This window comes from Limulus polyphemus, unplaced genomic scaffold, assembly GCF_000517525.1.
Source record: "Limulus polyphemus unplaced genomic scaffold, Limulus_polyphemus-2.1.2 Scaffold1242, whole genome shotgun sequence".
Taxonomy (NCBI): Eukaryota; Metazoa; Arthropoda; class Merostomata; order Xiphosura; family Limulidae; genus Limulus; species Limulus polyphemus.
Genome location: NW_013666852.1, coordinates 120,552 through 127,717, shown reverse-complemented (window position 1 = coordinate 127,717; position 7,166 = coordinate 120,552).

Below are 7,166 nucleotides of genomic sequence, written 5' to 3'. Positions count from 1 at the left end.
GTAGGTAAGGACTCCACTACTCCACTAGAAGCGGAGGGGGGGGGAGGTATAGTGGAGAGTCTATGTAGTTCTTAGTTAAGTAAATTAAACTATGTTTATTTATACTAACTACATATATATATATATATATATATATATATATGGCAGAAATCGATACACCTTGTATTCTTGTACCAATGCTTTACTAACCATAAACCAACTTTATGCTTACTCAATTAATGTTACATATCCAATTAATAGTTTCATTGATGAGAACCTTCAAAAAGATGGATAAGTCATTAACATACGTACTAACAGAATTGAATGTTCAAAAATTTTAACTCCTATAATTGAGCTACATCTAACCATTACCCAGAGACAGAAAGTAATACTGTAATAATACTGCTCTTGACATCTAAGCATAGAGTACAAAAATAAAAGCATTTGAATGATCATGCAACGATTCGATCAAAGCATCATAAAATAATACAATCACTTTGAAAAAACAAACATCATCAAATAAAATATCAAAATATAAGTATTTTACTTCATAAGGCATGACATATAAAATATGACAACAAAATACAAGTGATGTAAGTGGGCCAGAATTGAACTTTAATGAGTTACTGGTAAAGCTACAATTTTTGGTAAAATTTGGCTTAGTGGTGTAGTACGCAAATACTACATATCTCACTCTCTCATAACATGCGTATTTCATATCTCCAAAATTGGAGAGTTTTTTGAAAATCAAATTTAGAACATCTCACATCTGTTTGAGATTATTTGTTAAATTCAGCCAGAGTTGTTATTTTCCATAGTAAAGTCAGAATTTACCTACTGCTTCTTTGGATAGTTCTATTGTATCTTAGTTTGTACTGCATATGAAGAATTTCTTTACAACTATCAGCAGGAGCAAGGCCTAATATAAACACAACCTAATAAACAGAAGCCTTATCAGCAAAACAAAACTTGATACAGATTAGTGCAAAATAACTAACTAAACCTATCTCATCATGTTCCACGAAGATCATTTATTTTCCTATCATACTGCAACTTCATAAATGGACTAAAGTATAAAATGATAAATCATGCTTTCAAAAAAATGAAATAAAATTAGTAATGTAATTGTGGTAGGAGTTATTACAAATATTTTTTCTCTTGGCAAAATATCTCAAAGTTATGATTTTATCACTTTGTTCCAATCTGTTAGTAAGTTTCCCCTAGAGTGGAACCACTGATTGGCTAAAACTAGTGAAACCAAACTTGTGTTGAAGTTACAAGGTCCAAATTAGTGCTATTTTGTCAAAAACTATTTTGACTTTCTTACAGGGGATGTGAGTACCTTATTATGCTCAGAAAATTCACAAACACTCATTTTTCCATTTGGAGCATGTTGAAATCAACATAAAACTGAACATTTCATGTAGATAGTTAAATATGGAAAACTATATTATTAAATCAATTTTAACCCTGAGTATCAAAATAACAAGAGAAAGAATGATTACTAGTTTATTTTGTACACATGTTTTTAATTCAATGATAAAATGTTGCCTTCACAACAGGTTGCACCTTCTTTTGACACTATAAAGCTATAGTCCAATGGTAGGTAGGAAATCACCTACTTCTTCACCTTGAAATGGGAAATGATTGGGAAGACAAACTTCCATATTAAAATCCATCACCACTTGCATGCATTTCCAACACAACCAACACCAGATCCACCAGAAACTGACATTCAGCAGATGGTAGGAAGGTGAAAACCCCGGCAGGATGACGTCTTCAGTCCCAAATCTGATGGCAATGGGTGTAGTACTTCTAGTCCATGATAGGAGGAGGATATCTGGCCATACAGAAGCAGGAAAATGTGCTGCGTCCAGCTACAACCAACACCAGATCTACAGGGAACTGACATCTAGCAGATGGTAGGAAGAGGGACCATAAACCTGGTGTGCATCTCCAGTTCAAAACCTGGCAGCAGTGGGCATTTGTCATTCAGTCTGTGGTAGGAGGAGGGATACTGGTCAGTACACATGTGAGGACTTACTTTGCAGGAACATCTTAGCCTGTGGGAGCAAATTGCAATTATATATATATCTTCATGACATAGCGGAGTGCTTCAACCAAAACTTGCCAGCATCTGGAATTGTACATATTAGGTACGCAGTAAGAAGCCTTCATGCCATCTACACATGATACTAATTGTGACTGGGCCATCTCCAACCAAAACCAAACCCAATGAGAATGTACATCTGGAAGATGATAGAGAGGAATACCACAACTGAAAAGACAATTAGTCAGATATATAGACAGGAATACAGCACAGTGCTACAACCAAAATCTGGTAGCATTTTGAATTGTACATCATTTCCTTGGTAGAAAGTGCTATATGCCAGCAACATCTGCAGAATGACACAGCCCAACTCTCAACTCTCATCCATCACTCCAGCAACTAGGAACTGGTAAGGACTCCCATACTCCACTAGAAGCAGGGGGGGGGATATAGTGGAGAGTCTGGAGAACTGCATCACCAGAGACAGTGCAACTGATGACTGCAATACCCTACTTTGAAAAGCAGAGTTACCGTGTCAATGGAGTCGATTAACCAAAACCAGGTGGCATCTGGAATTGTACATCAGGTCTGCGGTAGGAAGAGACTCAACACCATGGAGCAGCAGAGATGGGCAGCAATCTCTGTCTCCTTTACTCATGTTAGTCCTTAAGTGTACAATCTGGGAAGAACATATTTATGAAGCAAAAACCACTAGAGAGAACTACTAGCAATCCTACACAACATCCCATCTCTATAGTGTGCATAACCCAAACCTGCGACATAATTGTTTAGTCAGAGATAACAATAAAACAGAGACAAACATCCAACACCTAGCAGCATTTGGAATTGTACATCAGATCCATGGTAAGAAGAGCTACAACGTAATTGACATTGAGCATGGTCACAGGATTGACAGTGCAGATTTTCAAAAAAAAAGTATACTTGATAAGGCACCACTTGCCACAGAGTAGGATCCACAATATATATATATATATATATATACATTGCAAAAATAGCAAAAGACTCCTGAAAATAATACCAAAATGTGAAAATTTAAATAAATAGTAAATAAAAACTACATCAGTAGTATAACAGAAAATGTCAACAAATCTACGAGTAGCATGTCTGTACAGTACCACTGCCAATCGAGAAGTGGTTAACGAATGTAGATGTAAAAAGAGAGTGCTGGTTACAATAGGAGTGGTGTCATGCTGCTATTGGTGGAGACCTGCTGCCTGATAATTTGCATGTGGATATGCTGAAATGGGAGGTGGAAGGCCAGTGATGTGTATTGAAAATTTGTGTCAATAGAGGGCAGTGCTAGTTGAAAAATGCTATTTTGTTAGAGCAGGTAAGATATTGTATAGGAACTATCTTAGCAGGAGCCTAGCCTGTCATTTCCAAATCTTAAATTTGTATCTTCACGTCCTGTTATCTTCTGAATAAAGCTTAAAGAAATCAGTGTAATCTTGTAAACTTGAATAAGATCACATCTTATCTTTCTTTTCTCAAGAGAAAATAAACTAATAGATAACCTATTACCCTGAAATCATCCTAATGGCCCTCTTCTTAACCCTTTTAAATAAGTTAGTGATCTTTCATAGATAAGTAAATCAATCACAACAAAGTATTCCAAGTAAGGCCAGACTGGTGATTCATATCGTAATGTCTATAAATACACCTTAAAATTCTATTATCTTTACCACTAGCAACAGAGCTTTGATGGCTTGAGTGATTCATTTACCACTATGCAAACATTCTTTCCTTCAGTTATGCAACAAAGCAAATTCTCATCTATATTACACTTGTGATCCATATTATAATAACTTAAATATATTACCTTGCACTTACTATAATTAAAAGTAATTTACAATTATCTGTATGATTTATCAAATGATCTAAGTGATTCTATAATACCTCAACATTCTCAATAAAGCTGGAAATATACAAAAGTTTAATGAAGTAAGCCTTGTAAGCTCCAAGTGCTTTATCTGTTTTTAAGCTCATAATTGCTCTACCCAGCACCATGGTTCGCATTAATTCAATTACCTCTCACAGAATGCTTAGGGTCAGGAATAATGCTAATATTTTCTATTGTACAAATACAAGAAAACATTTCAGCAATTTCAGAATCATCAAGAAAAACCTAACCATCAGTTTCCTTTAATAGATGCAATCCCTATTTTAATATTTTGCTCATCTTTAATATGCTAGTAAAAAGAAATCTTTGTTAGTTTAACATTATCAGCCAGTAACTTGCATAAGCCTTGTTGAATTTCCTATTTTTTTTTTCAATAAAACCCTAACTTTCCTATAATTCTATAAATCTTCCATCCTATTTGTCAATTTAAACTTGTTAAACTTATGGCATTTAACTCTGAGTTTATTCCTTTTCATCTTCAGTGAGTCAAATAGGTTTGATCTTCACTACTATCTCTTTCCTCTTTTTAGGAACATGCCTATCTTCAATTAAAAATATTTCTTCTTAAAAAATTTCTAAATTATCCCACATCATCTTTCAATTCATTATTCCAATTCAATAATCATAAATCTTGACTCATGGCCTCAAATTCTATTTTTGGCAATGAAGAACTAAAACTACAATTCTCTTTATACCAACATGTATAAAAACATAAAACTTAATTATTCAGTGGTCTCACTTCCCCAAATGTTCTATTCCTTTATTCTTGCAACCAAATCCTTATTAATGTTCAACAATAAACCTAAAATGACATCTCTTGTTGGCTTTTGGACAATTTGGTAAAGAAAACCAATCTCCCTCAGTATTTTCCTCCATGTAAATCAAATCATTGTGTGTGAAATTAAAGTATCCTATTTTTATTGCATTACCATTGATCTCATTGGTCTTATGTGTCTGATCAGGTGGCCTATAATATTTGCTAATTAAAAAACGTTCTACTTTTGAAATCCCTGCAACCTGTATAGATTTAGCCTCAAGTACCACTTTTAATGTATTCAGTCCCAACAAACTCAAGTTGACCCCTTGTATAAAGACACCCCTTTTTAAAAAAAACCTCACTATTAAATATCTATTAACCTGTAATTTCAAAGTATTTCCTATCATTAATGCTGTTCAAATCTAACCATTAATTTCTATTATATCATAATCATCAGTTCAATTTGATCCCTGAAATCACCCATTTTGTTCCTAATATTCCTATGTTTATAGTTAAATCTGAAAGACTTTTCTTTCAAATTATCATTTAATTTATACTCTAAATCTCTTTTTCCAGCTTTCTCATTACCTTAGCTGTTCTAACAAGTGGTTTATTCCAAATTTCTCAAGCTTCCTTTAAGTTAATACTATACAAGTGTACTCTAAACTATCTATATGAATATCTTTAGACTTTCCTCAAACATTCTACTAGTTAGTCTATTTAAATTGAGCCAAACTCTAGCATATAAATCATCCTTATCTTGTAAACCATCTTACAGGTCTTGTGGTAGCATTTGTGTCATGATGGCCCCATATGAAGCTCAATTTAAGGTCCCTACTCTGTATTCTTATGAGTAATAATATGCTATGTTACCATTACTTTCAAACAGGGAAACAACTATACTACTTTGCTAACTCGAGGTCCCATGCAATTTGGTAGGTTGCATGTGCCTAAAGTCAGCAGTGAATGTCCATACCATCTACCTATAACTGTAATCATGTACCTGATAATCTTTCATTTAGGCTTTGTATCTTGCTAAGTAATTCATTTTCACGTGTAGCCTAAGGGAGTATCCTGAAAGAGTCTGAGATCTAATTTTATCCTTTAACCTTTGAAGGATTTTTTACACTTTTTATACAGCTCTTTTGAATTACAATTTTCAATGTCATTTATTACTGAATGCACATAATAAATACTGCTCCTTGGTACAAGCAACTAAACTTTCAACACAAGTCCTTTGCTGCCCTTAAATTTTATGAATGTATGTATGCAAAATGGGGGTTTGGATGCTCTAAGAATTGGATCCACGTACTTACATGAAAACATACTCTATAATATCCTTTTTCTTTAGCATCTGGTGGACAAATTGTAATTTTATTCCTTCAGTGCTCTCCACTACATATAACTTTATTAGTTTACTTAATGAGAGAATCCTCCAATATGTTATCAAAGCTCTTACAAGCAAAGGTTCAAATGTATTAAAGACTGGTATGTGACTGTTAAATGAATCTGCCTCTACAGTCCTAAGATTTTTATTACTGTGCACCCTTGTAAATTTAGCACTCTCATTCTCACCATCCCCAAAACTTCCTTTACCCTTGTATGTTTCCTGTCTTGCTTCTGGATTTAATGCTGCTCCTAGTCTGCTATTTTTACCCCAATAGTAGTGCAGTCTTCCCTAACATTATCTGTACCTTATTAGTCTGACACTACACACCCTCTACATTCCACCCACTCACTCTTTAGTGGAATGTAAACCCTAAAGTTGGTGGAAATAAGTTCTGCAGGTTTTCATAAATTATAAAAATCCTATTTAGTGATTTCCTGTGACCATAGAAAGTATAAGTAGAAGACAAGGTAATATATTTGAAAATGTTTCTACTGGCTAGTTATAACTTATAGTATGCTTCATATTAAAAGCTTTAAATTTATAAAATCTTATGCCAATATTCACTGCTGAGTGCTGTACTACTATCAACAAATGGAAGCTCTTTATCAATTTATAAGAAATAATTTTTTTCTCTCGTGAAACTGAAACACTAAAATTAAAAAGTAAAATCCTACAGAACATACCACTATCAACCATTTTCCTACATTCATCTTGTTTCACTGATGAATTGTAGCAAAAAGTTATATTAGTATTAATAATATTATTACTACTTATAATAATGGCTAAAACACAAACTTTGTGATTGATTATGTGTGCTAAAACTACTACTAGTAGTAGCACTATTAGTACCATATTTTTCGGTGTATAAGACACACTTTTTTATACCAAAATTTGATGTCAAAATCTGCTTACGTCCTATACACCGAAGGTATGAATAACATATATGTATATATACGATATACACAAGCCATGTGTAAATACATTTAAATAGGCATGCATAGTTTAGTTCAGTTGAATGTGTTATTTATAACAATAGTGTTTTTTCTTTTAAAACTATTTATAATGCTCC